The following is a 21,294-nucleotide window of genomic DNA, read 5'->3' as shown; positions in this document are numbered from 1 at the left end:
AGAAGTTTAATCATGACCCAATACATATATTCAGCTCTATTTTAACATCATAAAGTCTGAAATACAGCAGCAAACCAAACTGATATGAAACACTCAACTGAAAACCCAAACTCAAACCAAAAACAACCCCGAAAACACCCAAATCGGCACTATTCAGCACAAAGGCAAACTCTGTATGAGCATGCACATGGAATGGCTTCAAACTCCCATCCTTAGCCTTCCTGAAAATCTGCAAACTCTCTTTCTTGGGTCTCCTTCTCCACAGGTTTGGCAGCCTCTGAAGAACAACAAGAAAATTAGCAAGAATCAAGATGTAGAATGAGCCCAAAATGCCTCCAAACCCCTTTTAAAGAGGGCATAACCCTAACTCACGTCCAAGAGGGGTTAATAAAATATAATTTAATAATAATTTTTATTTATTAGTCCATTGGTTTCCAAAGATTAACCCCTTTTTCCAAAATTTCACCTTTTTGGAGCCTGCCTGCCTTAACAAAGTTTTTTTTTTTTTTAATTATTTGAATAGGGGACATGACAAAATCTTAGTAGGATCCACTACACTACCATCACCTGTAATGGTGTGCCCCAAATACTTTACCTCGGATTAGAAAAACTCACACTTTCCAATTTTCCATACAATTTATGGTCACATAAGCACTACAATACTTGGTGTAAATGGACATTATGCTCCTCTAAAATCTCAAAGTAGATCAGTAGGTCATCCAGAAATATAAGGAAAAACTGATGGAGGTCTATGTCAAACACCCCATTCATCAAACTCATGAACATTTATGGTGCATCGGTCAACCCAAAGGTTGCAACTGTGGACTCATAATGTTCATAGCATGCATGAAAATTCATCTGATGAATATCAGCCTCATGGATTTGAAGCTGGTGGTATCCCAACTTAAAATTAATCTTCAAGCAAACTCTCTCTTCCTTCATATGACCAAACAAGTTGTAGTGCCTACCCCTAGTTCGCATTTTGCTTTCATTGTTGAACTCTTTTAGGCCAGTTTTACGTTTTATGATTAGTGGCATTGTTTTGAGATTATCAGATATTGTTTTACATCTAGTTTATTATATGATGAGGTTACATGGTACTCTATATTTCGTGTATACATGATGATGATTCAGTGTTTTCAGTTATTTATGATGATTAGTTAGATGGATTATATGTGTTTGATTTGTGGATACTTACCCCATACTGCATGTGTATGGTGTGCGTATCTGTTTTCTTTATGTATGGCATTTTTTATGTGGTTAAGGAAGGGAGTCGCAGTCACCTGCTAGTCGAGATCTACACAATGCACCACTTCCTACCATTGCCTGTTAGCTTAGAATATTGTGTTTGTACATGCATGGATTTTATGCATGTTGTAGGTACTGGGTATTGACTTCCCTGAGTTGCCAGAATGAGCGTACCCTATCGCATTATCTCAATGGTAAGAGAGGGGAAATAAATTCTTAAGTCCAAATCCTAAACCCTTAAGCCATTTGTCCTAATTGATAATTAGGACAAGTATCTGAGTCAAGTACCCTCTGAATGCATCGAATGACGTTAATTTGTGATTATAACCCTTTTGTTTGATTCAGTATGTAATTTTCTATGTTGGGTTTTCGTATGTTGTTTTATGAGTCTTTGATGGATTTTCTATTGATTAAGTCTAATTAAAAGATTAGTTAATGATTTATATAATGGAAATTATTATGACATTTTAATATTTAATTATATTTAAGTAATTGAGAAATTAATTAAATAAAAAGAATTAAATTGTAAGTTAAAAAGTTTTAAGTATAATTTTAGAACATGATAATATTTATTTAATTTAATAACAATATATTTAGAGTTCATTTTTAAATAAATGCTAAATATTATTATTAATTGAGTTAATAAATATTTTATCAATTAAATTTCTAAAATAAATTAAAAAGTGAAAATATATTAAATTATGAAAAAGATTCAAGTTCGCATGATGTGTGCATGAGATTTAGAATAAAAGAAATTAATTAATTAAAAAGATAAAATATGTGGATTTAATAAAGATATTTTAATTCATAAATATTGCATGAGATTAAAGTAATAAATTAATTAAAAATAGAAGTCAACTGAAAATTAAATAAAGTTATTTAATAATTCACTTAAAGTGCATGAAAAGATAAAAGAAAGATTAATAAAAGTTAATTGGGAGTAAGGGTTGTGAGCAAGGAGTTCTCCCGGGTGAACGCACAATCAATGCCTCGATTTAAGGAGAGAACTCTTTATCACAATTAGGGGGTTCATTATTGAGGGAGAGGAATTTGGACACGAATTTTGGGAACGAATTTGAAGGAAATTTTTAGAGGAGAATTTGGACACGAATTTTGGAAGCGAATCTTCTCACAATTCTCGGTTGGTTGCGTATTAGCATCAGGTTCAAGTAGGGCCTTCTATTGTGATCACTGATTAAATTATGTTGTTTAGATAATCCTGTCTTCTTCATGTCTGTTGAATAGCTATCTGGATATTTCTTGTGATCGGTGCTTTCAATTCTATGAATTTCCAGTATGCATGTTAATTTCTCTTTATACGTAGAGGTTGAAAATTCTTAGAAAACCTTGTCCATTAATTTTGCAAATTAGATAATTAATTGGGGAGGGTTTGAGATTTAAAAAGAAAACAAATCTTATTGTTTAGAATATAACGAAGTAATTCGGGTTTCCATTCTAAATTCGTATTGGAAATGTTTAATAAAAAAAGAGAGAGAGAAGAAATTTGTTTATATAAATTTTATATTGAAAAGAGATGATATTCTTTTAAAGAAAATTTTGATATTAGAAAGTTGAATGGTTAAACCTATTTTCCCTATAAGATTAAAATTGTAATTATTATTATTATTATTATTATTATTATATATATATATATATATATATATATATATATATATATATATATATATATATATATATATATATATATATATATATATATATTTGAAATCATATTTATTTTGGAATTTAATTTATCATAAAACACATTTTAAAATAGATATAGGACTTTTGTCCCGGGAGGTTTTCTTCTCCATTCTTTCCTACTAGTGCATGTTTGAACGGAGAAAGCTTTTGTTACTTTTTATTATTAATAAAACTTATCATGGCCTTGGCCGTTTACCAATCAAAAAGAAAAAAAAAATACATTTTAAAATATATATATATATATAAAAGAAATATTAATAATATATATAAAAAAATTAAAATTTGAAAAAAAAAACAAAATTTAATATTAGTTAGGGGGGATTACCTCTGCCCCACTTACCTTTTTATTGGCGGTACGCTCGTAGTGCAAATCGTAGTGCGCAGTACCAACAGAGAATGAAATGATCGCACGGCTAAATTAATAAATCGATGGCTGGCGATTTCATTAAATTGCATTTGTTTTGCAAATGTGCTTTTCATGTATATGTTCTTTTGGAATGTTTAAAGTTTTTCAAAACTTTCATTAAAAGATACGTTTAAGTTTTTATAAACTTTTATTAATATTTTAATAAAATTAAAATATGTTTAAAGTTTCTTTTTAAATTTATAAGCTTACGTATTATTAATGTTTTAAAAAGTTAAATAATATAAAGTTATTATAATTTGGATAAATTTTTAATTAATATGATTTATAAATAAATTTATTATTATTTAATAATTTTTATTAATAGATTTTAATATTAAATATATTATTAATTAATAATACTTTATTAATAAGTTTTATAATGTAAACTTATTATTATATTTATTGATAGATTTTATTATTATTTGTTAATTTAAATATTAATGCATTTTAATATAGTTTTTGTAATTATTAATTTATTAGTTTTTGGTTAAATATTAATAAATTGATAATTAATGAAGATACTAATATAAGTATGTAGACCAATAATTATTAATTAATTTAATTAAAATTAGTTTAATTAAAGTTAATTAATGATGGATATTATTTGATAAAAAAAATGCAGAATTATATTATTGATTTAAAACATGGTGGGAGGATAATTCTAGTTTCATTTGAACAAGTGAATGGGTCAACCTGTAGGGTTATTTAGAAATTTTTTGAACTTGAAACATACCTTGAAATGAAAACTAAAATTCTAATGTTTAACTCAACTGTGTGTTTTCAAATCCAAACTGTTAGACTATTATGTTTTCTATTTATTGTCTATGCTTTGGGGTGTTTCAGGGTTGATTTAGCGTTGACTAGTCCTAAGTTGTTACCAGAGGCTCGAGAGTTATGCGATTGTGACGTTATGATGATTTGTTCTTGATCTTTCTAAAATCCAACCATGGTGATGTGTTGATATGCTCTATGATGGATGTATTTATTGGTTGTTATTGCTTTGCAGTTTCCTTGTGTGAAGTTGAGGTGTATGTATTAAGATGCTTGACTTAACCATTTTTGGGTCATCAATCAGTTATATTTGATTTGCCTTCCAATCGCTTTGAGAGGACTGAGATGTTTTAAGTGATTTGCTTTTTATGATGTCATGTTGTGACATGTTTGACTTGACCATTTTGGAGTCTTTGATCAGTATTATTTTGGGGATGCTTTTCGATTGCTTGTGGAGAATTAATGGATATTGTGATTTATCATTTGATGCTTTTCAGTTGCTCATGGAGAACTAATGTGATTATTGTGGACTATCTTTGATGCTTTCCAGTCACTTGTACAAGACTGAGGTGATTTTACTATGATCTTTTGATTTTTGATTTCATGAGCCTAGGGTAGGTTATCTATGTGTAGTGTTAGGAAGTGGCTTGCAATGGGGGCCGAGGCCCTAAGAGGCTGCTAGTGTAAACCCATTGTGAGTTGTTTTAATAAGTGAAAATATTTACACTAAATGAGAGAAAAATGAACCTAACAAGATAATTGTATGTTCTCTCCCATGCCTTGAGTGCTAGTACAGACTAGGATGGGGTAGAGAGAATGCTTGGTTGCAACCTTGCATTCCGTAGTATGCCTCATCAGTTCGAGAGAATACTAGTGGCTGCAGGGATCACTAGGGACTCGGGATTCTTAAGGGATTGCTCGGGTAACTTCTATGTGACTTTTGCAATGACACTTTCTCGCTTGCATAGTAGGTTTCCTACATGTCTTTGTGGTGCCTCTGGGTCTAGATGTCGATCTATGTGTTAGAACCTTGAGTTAGTATACTGTTAGGATTCTTGGACTTAGAGAGTACTTGTGCTATGTGATTTGATATCCTATTTGTGACTTGAGACTATCTCCTCAACGCGATGGGAGTGGACCATTTAGGTTGTATGCGGTCGGGTGGTATTTCTTTTTACTCTTACCATTAAGATTCATCCATAGTCACCATGGTTGGAGCTTCTTGGTATGCTTGTTTATCATTATTAAATGATGTTGTTTACTTATGCTTTATTGTAGCATCTTAGATTTCTTTATGCATATTTTGTAGCATGTTTTAGGTGTGACATCCCTATTATGATAGTACCGATGATCTCTTTGGTGGCTTGGGATGTTATGCGTGGGGATGGCTAGGGCCTACGATGGTCTAATGATGTTTTTGATGGTTGGGAGTAACCACGCACTTAGTTATGTTTTATGATGGATAATTGTAGTTTATGTTAGATGTTTATATCTTTTATGATGAATGGATGTATCATGTATGTTATTAGTTTCATTTATTTTAATGCACTTATATCATGAATTCGATGAGGATGATGTATCTTTATTTTTACATATGTATATTCTTTTAGCCTTTCATACCCTGTGACATGTACAGTGGATGATTGAGCATTCTAAATTTCATTTGCCAAGAGGCATTCGGAACAAATGTATATTATGGACATTGGACTTTTCATTATTCTTTCATGTGGTTATGGCATTTTCTAGACTTAGAATTAATTAAATTTAAATGTGACTCAACGTCTTGGGATCCTTAAGGAATGTAACCTATTATGTATGCTTTAGTTGACTGTATGTTATTGCTTCCACTACTATGTGTTTGATGTATATGTATGATTATCTTTCTTCTTTAAAAAAAAAATGTTGGCAAACTTAGTAAAAATTTAGGTTAATTTTTTTGGATCCCTTGGCGAGGCGTTAAACAAGTCATCAATTCTTGGTAAGGGATATCAGCTCTTTACCATCACCTAATTCAACTTATATAGTTAACACATAAACACAATGATTTTTCCTTCTTCTTTATAAAGATGACTAGTGCACCTCATGTGGATATACGAGGACCAATATGGCCCTTGACCAATAAATCCTCAAGTTGCAACCCATGTTCACCCAAATCCTAAGTATTCATGTAGAAAGGTGACCAATAAATAGACTTTGCTATTAGAATGAGATCAAGACAAAAATCAATGTCACATTGTGGCAACATACTTTGTATCTCATTAGGAAACACATATGCATACTCATGCAAGATTAATTGATCATCAAGTGACACCTCTTGACTCTCAACCTCATCAAGATCACTAAGAGAGACAAAAAGTATATAATATATATGTTACACACTTTATTTCAACAGCTTAGCTAAGATTATTCAAAGTGGCATCGGTCTCCGAACCCCTACAAGCTTGACCTTCTCAACTATATCATCAACACATTGTACCAACTTACATAAATAATCAATACTCACTTGATGGAAGCTAATCAATTCATACCCAACATGATTTCATAAGATCCTAAGGGTAGGATACGAAGATCAACTATGGTGGTGAAGGTTTACAAGTCCAACACACAACACTAACTAAGGAATTTAGTCACTTTGTAACATGTGACTAATTATTTATGCCACCTATCTAGCTATCATGTTGAACAAGGTATGGTGAGATAAAAGAATTTGAAGCACTAGAATCAAATAATACAGTGGTAGAGAAACCATGTAATGTACCCAAAGTCTTGACTATGATACCCTTATGTTGATCCTGATGGTTGTCAGTTGCCACAAAACCTCTATAGGATCTACCTATATCCCGTATAGTAGGCTTTGACATGGTTGCACCTTTGCTCAACCCTGATGACATCTTCAAGGGATATCCCTCTAAATTATTGCTAAGATCACCACAAGAGAAACGTGCCCTAGCACCATATCCATAGTTATAACCACATCTCCCTAAGGAGCACTTAAGTGTTGGACACTCCCTCTACTGGATTCATGTTGACCACTCTTAGTTGGGTGACTTTATTGTGACTATTTACATCAGGTATAGTCACACCACTTTCCATCTATCATACATAAACCCTAACCACTCTACATTTAACCCTGGGAGTAGTGTTGTCTATGAAACTGAGGGTGTCCACCTCTCAAAGGTGTTGTCTTTGTAAGATATTTTATTGAGGAATGTGTCCATAATGGAGATGCAACTAACCCTATAGATCATGCACTATGACTTTGTGTACCCACTCTTCTTTTTTAACCTCTATCCAAATTGCTCTCAACAATCTTCACCTTCTTGGTGGCCAATGCAAGTGTTCTAGGTTCCTACATACAAACCTCTCCAATGATGAAGTCCTTAAGATGTTGAATGAAGTGATGAGTAAGGAGTACCTTGTCATGGTTATAACTTGAGTACTTTCTTAGCTCAAAGAACCTCATCTCATACTTCTCCACTAACATGTTCCCCTATTTGATCTTATGGAACTCATATGCTCGGACCTCTTTGTATGTAGAAGATAGAAACCTTTCTTTTAAAATATCCTCACATATCTCCCATGTGATATCTTCCAAATTGATCTAGAGCTTTTGCTCCTCTATGTTCCACCAAGTGGATGCATGATCTTGTAGGCATTTCATTATACAATAGGATCTCAGGTTTCTTGCATAAGGATGCATAGCCAAGAAATGACCAAGGTCCAAAAACCAAGGCTCAACCTTATTGCCACCTCCCTTTCTATCAAAGAGTGGTGGGTGAGACCACTAAAGGTATCTCATCATGTCTAATGAGATGGTGTCCTCATCACCATGATATCTACCCCTCCTATGGTACCCTCTTCTATTAGGTGATGTGTGATAATACTCACACTCATACACACACTCCTCTCTCTCTTTCCCACATTCTAACATGTGTGAGTTTGAACCCTATGATCCCTCTATCTATTAATTGCCATGTTGAAGGCCTCAACTCAAGGTCTGAACCAACCTATAAAGTCCTATATAAAAGGAACTAATGCCTATACTCCACTATGGTTCTTTCACTATCTCTCCCCTTCTTCCTGAAATTCTTCATGATTTTCTTCTTCTTAGTAATTATGTTGGGTGTTCCTTAGACAATGACCACCATCACACCCACATGCAAGAGGCATCCTTTAAGGGACAACAAGACTGAGTCAAGATCCTATGAAATAATTGAAGATATATAAAATTCACAAACCATTAAGTACAAGTATCAATACATTTAAGGTTCAATATCCAACTATCATAGTGGGAGCATCATACAAAGATCCTAATGTTCAAACATGGGCTCTGATACCAAATGTAATGCCCTGCTTAGAAATTCTTTGAAACAAAGATTAAAAAGGCTTATGTATGTATGTATATATTTATGTATGTATGTATATATGTATGTATTTATGTATGTATGTATATATATATGTATGTATGTATTTATATATGTATGTATGTATATGTGTATCTATGTATGTATATATATGTATGTATGTATATATGTATGTATATATGTATGTATGTATATATATATATATATATATATATATATGTATGTATGTATATATAATATATATATATATATCTATATATACATACATACATATATATATGTATATGTATATACATACATACATACATGTATATATATACATATACATATATATACACGCACACATATATATATGTATATTATATACATATATATATATATATGTATACATACATATATATATATATATGTATACATATATGTATATATATATATGTATATAATATACATATATATATGTATACATATATATATATATATATATATATATATATGTATATAATATACATATATATATGTGTGCGTGTATATATATGTATATGTATATATATGTATATGTATATATATACATGTATGTATGTATGTATATACATATACATATATATATGTATTTATATAATATACATACACACACACACACACACACACACACATATATATATATGTATATTATATACATACATATATATATGTATTTATATAATATACATATATATATACACACACATATATATGTATATTATATACATACATATATATATATGTATATGTATATACATACATACATACATGTATATATATACATATACATATACATATATATACATATACATACATATATATATATATATATATATATATATAGATAGATATATATATATATATGTATATACACATAGATATATATATAGATATACATATACATATATATATGTATATATATATATATATGTATATACACATAGATATAAATATAGATATACATATACATATATATATATGTATGTATATATATACATATATACACATAGATATATATATAGATATACATATACATACGTATATATATACATACATATGTATATATATATGTATGTATATGTATATACATATACATACATATATATATATATACATATATATGTATATACATATATATGTATACATACATATATACATATACATACATATGTATATACATATGTATGTATATATGTATATACATATACATATATATATACATATATATGTATATACATATACATACATATGTATATACATATGTATGTATATGTATATATGTATGTATACATATATATGTATATACATATACATATATATATATATATATACATATATATATATATATATATATATATATATATATATATATAAAGAATTTAAGAAGTAACCTACAAAATATCTCATAAATATCAAAACATAAGACTAAAACCAAAGATCCCCAAGCATCACTACCTACCAATGTGTTCAATACCAACTATATAAATTGATATTACACTATTCATTCCAAGTTACAATTTAACATTCATTATAATATTTATTTTAAGCCCAAAGTATGATTTCCTAGGTGATTAAATATACAAGTTAATTTTGATTACCATGATGATAGCCCCAATGGAAATATCCCAAAATACATGTCCAATCTGATTTGTTATGCTATAGGAAGATGTGAGCTGACCCAAAAGGGTATCCAAAATCACAATTAAAATTCTCAAGAATTGAGTGTATATGTATACTATTTTTTGTATGTCAAAATATCCTAGATTCTCATAGCAGCCAGAATTGGCTCTTGTATGAGCAACCCCCATGAATAGGATGAATTATTGCCTAGCTCGTACAAGATTTGTGCATCATCGTACGAGGTGATGTTATGCCATATGATGAAATATGTGTCTTGCACAAAAAAATGTTTCATAGTATGAGAAAATGCATCTCCATATAACATCTGGACGACAACATCTAAAAATTGCATAAAAGAGGATAAAAATTAAAGAAAAAACTGCACATCTAGGAGTACTAAATCTATGTAAATTGAGAAGTGATCACTTGAGAGCATAGAAATGAACCTAAAGTTCTAACATACTAAAAAATAAGTCGCATTTATGATTCATGCCATAATAAAAAATATCATCATAACAAAAATGTATAATTTATAAAAGATACATCATCACATCCATAAAATCAAAGGCATCAAGAGTACTATAAATCACAAGGAAACATACACCAAAAACCTAGAGGATCCAAGTGAAACAACAAGCTCTGGTCCTAAACTAGAAGCAAACTATCTTTGTAAACTAGTCCCCAATAGTGGTATAGGTAGCTATGCCTCCAAACCACATGGTACCCATAGGCCTACAACCATCATGTTGATAGAGATAGTGACCCAACTACAAACACAATGTTCAGTCATCCAAGGCTAACACTCACGCCAAGATAAACATGGAACCACCACTATGATCATGAGATAATGCAATACAATAGGTCACTAATAAGATACTCTATGAGATAATTGTGTAGGGACTCTAGTGGAGTGTAATCTACCTAGCATCAAAAATCCTAAGCTAGTATGGAATGGTAAATCAACTCCCTTAAGAGGTCACATCCCTAATGTGGTAACTCAACTCCAATAGAAGATCTTACACAGTGTCATTGACCCAACTCTTATAGAAGACTAGCAACCATATAGGCACCACACCCTCAAACTAGTTCCATTTGGACACACAATAATTATGCAAGTGTTCTCTTATCTTATCATTGAGTTTTATGACCCATTAGTTAATTTGGTTCACTTAGATACTCTTCATGTTACCTTGTTAGCCACTTTTAGATTAGGGTACATCTTCAAAGGATGCCCCTCCATATTATGGACAAGATGGCCACAAGAGAAACATACACTAGCACCATATCCATATCTATAACCACATCTCCCTAAGGAGCACTAGACTATTGGATGCTCCATCTATTAGAATCATGCTGACCACTCTGAGTTGGGTGACTCTTTTGTGACTATTTACCTCAAGTATAGTCATATTACTTTCCACATGTGGTACATGAACCTGGACCACTCTGCTAACCCTTGGAGTGGTGTTGTCTACTAAACCAATGGTGTCAACCTCTTGAAGGTGTTGTTTAAGAGCTTGTCCTAAGGTGTGTGTTTGTGAAGGAGGTACAACTAACCCTGTAGGCTACACATTATGACTTTGTGTACCCACTATACTTCTTTAACATCTAGCCAAATTGCTCTTGACAATCCTCACCTTCTTGGTGGTCAATGCAAGTGTTGTTGTCTACTAAACCAAGGGTGTCAACCTCTTAAAGGTGTTTTGTTTTAATAGCTTTTCCTAAGGCCTATGTTTGTGAAGGAGGTACAACTAACCCTATAGGCCACACACTATGACTTTGTGTATCCACTCTGCTTCTTTAACCTCTAGCCAAATTACTCTAAAAAATTCTCACCTTCTTGGTGGCCAATGCAAGTGTCCTAGGTTGATGCATGCAAACCTCTCCAATGATAGCATCCTTAAGGCCTTGAATGAAGTGATAAGTATGGAGTACCTCATCATGTTTCTAACTTGAGTACTTTCTAAGCTCAAAGAGCCTCATCTCATAGTGCTCTACTAACATGCTCCCCTATCTAAGCTTGTAGAAGTCATCTATTGGAGCCTTTATGTACATAGAAGATAGAAACCTCTCCTTGGATATCTCCCATGTGATATCTTCCAAACTAATCTAGAACTTCTACTCCTCTATGCTCCACTAAGTAGATGCATGATCTAATACATGTGTCACTTCACAATATGATCTTAGGTTTCTTTCATAAGGGTGCATAGTGAAGAAATGAACAAGGTCCAACAACCAAGGCTCATCCTTATTCCCACATCCCTTTCTATCAAAGAGCAGTGGGTGAGACCGCTCAAGGTTTCTCATCATGTCCAACCATATGGTGTCTACCTCTCAAATGGTGCCCTCTACCACTAGGTGGTGTGTGAGAATTTTCATGTTCGTACATACACTCCTCTCTCTCTCTTCCCCACATTCTAACATGTGGGAATTTACACCCTATGATCCATTTATCTATGAATCACCATGTTCAGAGCCCTCAACTAAAATTTCTAACCAACCTATAAGGTCTTATAGAAAAGATACTAATTCCTCAACTCTGCTACAGTTATTTCCCTATCTCTCCCTTTCTTCTTGATAATCTTCATGATTTTCTTCTTCTTGGTCATTATGTTGGATCTTCCTCTAACAATGACCACCATCACACCCACATGCAAGAGGAATCCTTTAAGGGATAAAAAGACATGAGTTAGAATCTTATGAAAGCATTCAAGATATATGAAAGTCACAAACCATTAAGTACAAGTATCAGTACATATAAGGTTCAATATCCAACTATCATAATTGGGAGCATCATAAAAAGATCCCAATGTTGAAACATAGGCTCTAATACCAAATGTAATGCCCTACCTAGAGATGCTTTGAAACAAGGATGAAAAAGGTTTGTGTGTGTGTGTGTGTGTGTGTGTGTAAAAGGATTTAAGAAGCAACCTAACCTGCAAGATATATCATAAAGATCAAAATGGAAGAATAAATCAATAACTACCAAAGATCCCCAACTGTCACTATGAACCAACATGTTTAATGTTCAATACCAACTACACAAATTAAGAATGCATTGTTCATTATAAGTTATAATTTAACATTGATTATCATATTTATTTCCCAAAGTATGAGTTCCTAAGTGATTAAACATACAAGTTTATTCTAATTAACACAATGACAACCCCAAGTGTAATTTCCCAACACACACCCAATCTAAACTATTATAAATTAAGAAGATGTTGAGACCCAAAATAGTATCCAAAATTGCAATTAAAATTCCCAAGAAGTGAGCATAGATATCTACTATTTTTTGTACGAAAAAAATAGCCTAGAGTCCCATAGGTGCCAGAATTGGCTCTTGTACAAGCGACCCCTATGAATAGAATGAATTACTGCCAGTCTCATACAAGACCTATGCATCATCATATAAGTTTATGGCATGCCATACGATGAAATGCATGTCTTATACAAAAAATGTTTCATCGTACAAGAGAATGCATCTCCATATGACATTCAAAGGACAACATATCAAAATTACACAAAAGAGCATAAATATTAAAACAAAACCTCCACACCAAGGAGTGTTGAATCCACATAAATAGATGAATGATCACTTGAGAGCATAGAAATGAACCTAGAGGTCTAACATGCTAAAATATGGATCACATCTATGATTTATGCCATAATATAAAATATCATTATAACGGAAATGCATAAGTAATAAAAGATACATCATCACATCCATTAAATCAAAGGCATAAATAGTACTATAAATCACAAGAAACATACACCAGAAACCTGGAGGATCTAAGTGAAACATCAAACTCTAGTCTTGAACTAGAAGAAAACTATCTTTGTACACTAGTCCCAATAATGGTATATGTAGTTATGCCTCCAAACCACATGGTACCCGTAGGTCTACACCCATCATGTTGATAGAGATAATGACCTAACCATAAATATAAAGTAAAATAATCCAAGCCTAACACTTGCACCAAGAAGAACATGAACCAACACTATGATCATGAGATAATGCAATACAATGGGGCACTAATCAAATACTCTATGGGATAAATATGTAGGAACTATAGTGGAGTCTAATCCACCTAGCATTAGCAAGCCAAGCTAGTATAGAATTGATGAAGGGTGCTCCTGTTAATATCACAAACACATAACAGAAACAAAGAAATAACAACACTTTGTGAGAACCAATTATGGGCTTCTTATTATTGCCGCAAATGTAGAATTAAAAAATTTTGAAATACAATATGCAAACCCACATGGGTGACTTCCTTACAATAAATAAAGCTATGAACTATCACCCAGAGATGCTCTAGACAATATAAGAGCATTTCTTAAATAGGCAATTTTATGTCACCCAAGAAGGTCCTAGACACTCAAACTTTATACCTAGAGGGCCAATAGACCCTAATAATACATATAGAGTTGACCAAATACACCTTTTACATTTATTTTGAAAGTTTAGGTTGGCTCGACTTTGAAAGGCCATAACTTTTAAATTGTTGCTCAAATTGGCTATTATAATCACTTTTTAGAATCTACAGCTTCTGATCTACAAGCTTGAATTTTGTGCAAGTGCCCATCCATCAAGTATTCAAGCCTAATTGAGGCACATTTAGGCCTTCAAAACTAAGCCCAAAATTCTTGTACCAAAAAATTATACCAAAAATCCACAATAACATCACTGATACTTATCATATGGCATGGAACCTCAACTGGCAAACTGACATGACTAAGATGAAACTCCACCTTTGAAATTAGGACATTTTGAGCTTGTACAATTGAAGCAAATGAAGAGAAGGCCTCCTGTTAGATTGTGGTGACTGATCAGGAAAGTACTGTACATACTTCAAAAAAAAATTTGGGAAGTAGCCGACATGGTAGCCGACATATTATGGCCGACATATGGCCGACATGTTATAACCCTAAAGTGGTTTAATACTTGTATAAAAAGGGCTTAGGGTTGGGTATTTTTTTCATGTGTGGTGATACGAAATTGGTTCTTGCGGCGGTATTGAGCTGTAAGGGATTACGGATTGTAATCAGGTTGTAATCACTGGATTGTAATAAGATCGGACTTGCTGTTTGGTGGACGTAGCCCAGGGATTGGGTGAACCACGTTAAATCTTGGTGCCTTGTGTTCATTTCTGTGTGTTCTATTATTTTCTGTTATTGGTTATATTTGCATGTAGTTTTTATTTCTATTCGTGGTTTATCCTAAGAAGTGGTATCAGAGCAAGGTTGTCTTTCAGTTATCCTCTACAGGAAAGTCTCACGGTTAAGTGGGAGTCTCACAGTTGAGTGGGAGCAATGGCAGATGAGGGTAAGTTGAGGGTTGACAGGTTTAATGGGCAGAACTTCCAGTTATGGAAGATGCAAATGGAAGACTATTTATATTAGAAGGATTTATGGAAGCCGTTGGAAGGAAAAGCCAAGAATCAGGGAACTATGTCAGAGGCTAAATGGGATCTTTTGGACAAAAAGGCACTCGGAAGCATTCGGTTATGCTTGGCACCATCGGTGGCATTTAATATTACAAAAGCAAAGACGACAGAAGATTTGATGAAAACCCTAGCGACACTGTATGAAAAGCCCTCCGCTTCAAATAAGGTATTTCTCATGAAGCATTTATTTAATATGAAAATGGCAGAAGGTGGATCTGTTGCAGATCATTTAAATGAGTTTAATACTATTACTAGTCAATTATCTTCCGTGGGTATCAATTTTGATGAAGAAATTAGGGCTCTCTTGATTTTGTGTTCTTTGCCTGAAAGTTGGAATGGCTTGGTAATGGCGGTGAGTAATTCTGTTCCTGGATCTAGTACCCTAAAATATGATGATGTGATCGGTGTTATTTTAAGTGAGGAAACTCATAGAAAATCCTCAGGTGGATCTACATCAGGAAGTGCTTTAAATGCACAAAGCAGGGGCAGAACGACTGAAAGAGGAAGTAACTCTGGAAATCGTGGGAAATCAAGAGGAAAGTCAAAGGGGAGGAGGTCTCAATCGAGAGGACCAAATGATTGCTGGTACTGTGGGAAACCAGGGCACAAAAAGAAAGATTGCTGGACTCGAAAGAAAAATGAAGGAGATAAATCAGATGGAGACAAAGAGGCAAATGTGGTAAGTAACAAATCCGAAGAGGATGCTTTGCTTCTGTCTTTAGAGAGTGTTGATGATTCATGGGTTTTAGATTCTGGTGCTTCTTTTCATGCTACACCTCATAGAGGTTATTTCATTGATTATGTCCAAGGGGATTTTGGGCTTGTTTATTTGGGGGATAATGAACCCTGTCAGATTGTTGGAAAGGGAAAAATTAAGATTAAGTTGCAAAATGGGAATCATTGGTTACTACATGAGGTAAGACATGTTCCAAAGCTGAGTAGGAATTTAATTTCAGCAGGGCAACTCGGTGATGAGGGTTGTGTAGTTACTTTTAATGATAAAAATTGGAAGGTTTCAAAAGGTTCCCTTGTAGTAGCAAAAGGTGTGAAAGTAGGCACCTTATATCTTTGTACAGGTCATATTGTTCCTTCTACTTTGATTGTTTCAGAGAAAAATGAATATTCAGGAACAATTACTGCAGTTGAGCAGGGAGAACAAATAGTTACTGTAGATTCTGATACAGCGTTGTGGCACAATAGACTTGGGCACATGAGTGAGAAAGGTATGAAAGTACTTCATTCAAGGAAAGTTTTACCAGGTCTAAAATGTGTGAATATGGATTTCTGTGAAAGTTGTGTGTATGGAAAACAAAAGAGAGTGAGTTTTGTAAAGACTGGGAAGGAAAACAAAAAGAAGAAATTAGAGCTTGTGCATACAGATGTATGGGGACCGGCTCAGGTATCTTCCCTTGGTGGCTCTCATTATTATGTTACATTTATTGATGATGCAACTAGAAAAGTATGGGTTTATTTCCTTAGACAGAAATCTGATGTATTTCAAACTTTTAAGAAATGGAAATGCTTGGTTGAAAATGAGACTGGTAAGAAATTAAAATGTCTCAGATCTGATAATGGTGGTGAGTATTGCAGTCATGAATTTGAAGATTATTGCTCCACTAATGGTATTCATAGACAAAAAATTGTTCCAAGGACTCCACAGAAAAATGGAGTGGCTGAACGCATGAACAGCACTATAATGGGGCGCGCAAGGAGCATGAGGTTGCATGTTGGGTTGCCCTTACACATGTGGGTGGAGGCTGTCAATACTGCAGTATATTTGATTAATAGAGGTCCCTCTACTCCTTTGGGCTGTGGTATTCCAGAGGAAGCATGGACTGGTAAGAAGGTGAGTTATTCTTTTCTCAAGACCTTCGGTTGTGAAGCTTTTGCTCATATAGACTCTGAAAATAGAACCAAGCTAGAAGCTAAATCAAAGAAATGTGTCTTTGTTGGATATGGCATTAATGATTTTGGCTATAGGCTTTGGGATTTTGAAAATCATAAAATTATAAGAAGCCGGGATGTCATATTCAATGAAAAAGTGTTGTACAAAGATCTGTTGCAACAACATGAGAAGAAAGAAGATGATTATGTAGTGCTGGATGATACTCCAAAAGCTGATGTTCCAGCCATTCCTCATGATGTGCAATAACTGCAACAACAAATACCACACACACCAGTGAATGTTAGACGGTCAACAAGGCCAATTAGACCTCCACAAAGGTTTTCTCCCTCTTTGTATTCTATTTTACTTACTGATGCTGGTGAACCTGAAAGTTATGATGAAGTTGTGCAGGTGGATACTAAGATTCAGTGGGAGTCTGCAATGAAAGATGAAATGGACTCTTTACTGAAAAATAAGACATGGGATTTGTGCAAGTTGCCTGCAGGTAAAAAGGCTTTACAGAATAAATGGGTTTACAGGTTGGAAGAAGAGAAAGGAGGTAAGAAAAGATTTAAGGCCAGGTTAGTTATAAAAGGATTTGCACAGAAAAAGGGAATTGATTTTGATGAGATATTTTCTGTTGTTGTTAAAATGACTTCTATTCGTACTGTTTTAAGTCTTGTGGCTACTGAAGATTTGCATTTAGAGCAGATGGATGTTAAAATAGCCTTTCTTCATGGTGATTTGGATGAAGAAATATATATGGCTCAGCCACAGGGTTTTGAGGTCAAAGGTAAGGAGAACTTAGTGTGCAAATTCAAGAAAAGTTTATATGGCTTGAAGCAAGCACCTCGGCAATGGTATCTGAAATTTGACAGTTTTATGCATGAGCATGGATATATTAGGTGTCATTCAGATTACTGTGTTTATTTTAAGAGGTTGGATGATGATAGCTACATTATTTTATGTTTATATGTTGATGATATGCTTATAGCTGGGTCTAACATGGATCATATTAAGGGGCTGAAACGCCAATTAGCACATGCATTTGCTATGAAGGATTTGGGGGCAGCAAAACAAATCCTTGGTATGAAGATTTGCAGAGATAGGAAGAACATAACATTGACACTATCTCAAGTTGATTATGTTGAGAAGGTGTTGCAACGTTTCTCTATGGAGAATGCTAAAGCTGTCAGCACACCTTTACCTAGTCATTTGAAATTGACTAAGGAGATGTGTCCCAAGACACAGGAAGAGGAGGATAAGATGTCCAAGGTACCCTATGTTTCAACTGTAGGAAGTTTGATGTATGCTATGGTATGCACTAGGCTAGATATTGCACATGCAGTGGGAGTCGTTAGGAGGTATATGAGTCATCCAGGATTTGAGCATTGGAATGCTGTCAAGTGGATTCTCAGATATTTGAGAGGAACATCCAATAAGTGTTTACACTTTGGGGGCTCTACTACTGATTTACAGGGCTATGTTGACTCAGATTTGGCTGGGGATATTGATACCAGGCGGAGTACTACAGGTTATGTCTTTACTGTTGGTGGGGTAGCCGTGAGCTGGGTTTCTAGGCTACAGAAGATTAATGCTCTCTCCACTACAGAGGCAGAGTATGTTGCTGCTACAGAGGCAGCCAAAGAGATGATATGGCTTCAGTTCTTCTTAGAAGAATTGGGACATCCTCAGAAGGATAATTATTTGTTCACAGATAGTCAGAGTGCCATTCATCTTGCTAAGAATTCAGCTCTGCATTCTAAGACCAAACACATACAGTTGCGGTACCATTTCATTCGGTCAGTTTTGGAGGATGGACAGTTAAAGCTGGAGAAGATACATACCAATGAAAATCCAGCAGATATGTTGACAAAGGTTGTAACAAGGGAGAAGCTGAACTCCTCTTCAGCTTCAGTTGGTCTTTTAGACTAAATGTGAATAAAAGAACAGCAGAGTCTAGGGTGGTTTGATCCAGTGGGAGCCCCATGCGGTAGTTGTATTGCTATAGGATCAGTCTCCAAGTGGGAGATTGTTGTTTAGTGTGGAGCCTGATCAGTCCCCAAGTGGGAGATTGTTGTTTAGTGTGGAGCCTGATCAGTCCCCAAGTGGGAGATTGTTAGATTGTGGTGACTGATCAGGAAAGTACTGTACATACTTCATACAAAAAAATTTTGGGAAGTAGTCGACATATTATGGCCGACATATGGCCGACATGTTATAACCCTAAAGTGTTTTAATACTTGTATAAAAAGGGCTTAGGGTTGGGTATTTTTTTCATGTGTGGTGATACAAAATTGGTTCTTGCGGCGGTATTGAGCTGTAAGGGATTACGGATTGTAATTAGGTTGTAATCACTGGATTGTAATAAGATCGGACTTGCTGTTTGGTGGACGTAGCCCAGGGATTGGGTGAACCACGTTAAATCTTGGTGCCTTGTGTTCATTTCTGTGTGTTCTATTATTTTCTGTTATTGGTTATATTTGCATGTAGTTTTTATTTCTGTCCGTGGTTTATCCTAACACCTCCATGGACAACAACTCTACATTAAGACAACTTTTATTCAAACAACTAAAATGAAATATTTTTTATTGATGCAAGATTTCTCTTACACCCAGGATGCTCCTACATTAGACACCCAGGGTAATTTGAGAAGTGGCATCATCATGTCTCAAGTTTTTAGAGGAAAACCAAGGCAATTAACTTCCTCCCTTGCAAGCCATAATGAATCTTCTATTGGCCTCCCTTTCCATTTGACTAGGTACTCTTTATAAGTTATTTTCCTTGTACTTTTTTCGTCACAGTTGTCCAGTATCTCCTCAATCTCCTTTGTAGCTAAACTAGTTGTTGGAATACTCCATTACACTTCTACAATTTCATCTCCATCACCTCCTTCATGATAATTTGTCAAATCTAAAATGTTAAATACTGGTGAAATATTCAGTTTGGTGGCAACTCCACTTCATAGGCATTTCCAGAATTATGCCTTTTCACTATCTTACATGGGCCAAACTTCTTCATTTTCAGCTTATTATATGTACCCACTAGAAAATGCTCCTTTCTCAAACGAACCATGACTTCATCTCCAATATGAAATTACTTATACCTCCTTTTTACATCTTCTTTAGCCCTGTACTATGTATTCATCTTTATAATACTCTTCCTCACCTCCTCATGGATGTTCCTAATATGTTTAGCAAATTATTCTGCTTCAGCACTACTTATCTCTCCTTTATCCAACTTCCTCAATTCAAAAGCAATTCTAGGACTACTCCCATATTCAATCTAGAATGGTGATTTACTAGTACTCCTATTGATAGAATTATTATATGCAAATTTTACCTGTGGTAAAGTTAGATTGCATCCTTTTGGTTTATCTCTAACCAAACATCTCAATAAGGTTCCCAAAGTGTGATTCACAACTTATGTTTGTCCATCAATCTATAGATGATGTGGTGAGTTGAACTTCAAATCTATCTTCAATTTCTTCCATAATGTATGCTAGAAATATCCAACAAATTTGGTATCTCAATCTGAAACTATACTCTTTGGCAGGCCATGTAGCCTCGCCACTTTTCTGAAGAAAAAAACTCTACCACATGAACAACATCACTAGTCTTCTTGTAGGGAATGAAATTTGTAATCTTTGAAAATTTGTTAACCACCACAAATATAGAATCATACCCTCATTGTGTCCTTGTTAAACCAAGAATGAAATCCATACTAACATCCTCCCATGGCTTCTCTAGTATAGGTAATGGTTGATATAACCCATTATTCTACTTCCATTTGACATACTTTATAATCTACACAAACTTCTTCACA

Source organism: Cupressus sempervirens, chromosome 4, assembly GCF_028749045.1.
Source record: "Cupressus sempervirens isolate cs-2001-9-10 chromosome 4, ASM2874904v1, whole genome shotgun sequence".
NCBI classification, from domain to species: domain Eukaryota; kingdom Viridiplantae; phylum Streptophyta; class Pinopsida; order Cupressales; family Cupressaceae; genus Cupressus; species Cupressus sempervirens.
The sequence above is the reverse complement of the archived record's forward strand: the minus strand, read 5'-3'. Positions refer to the sequence as shown.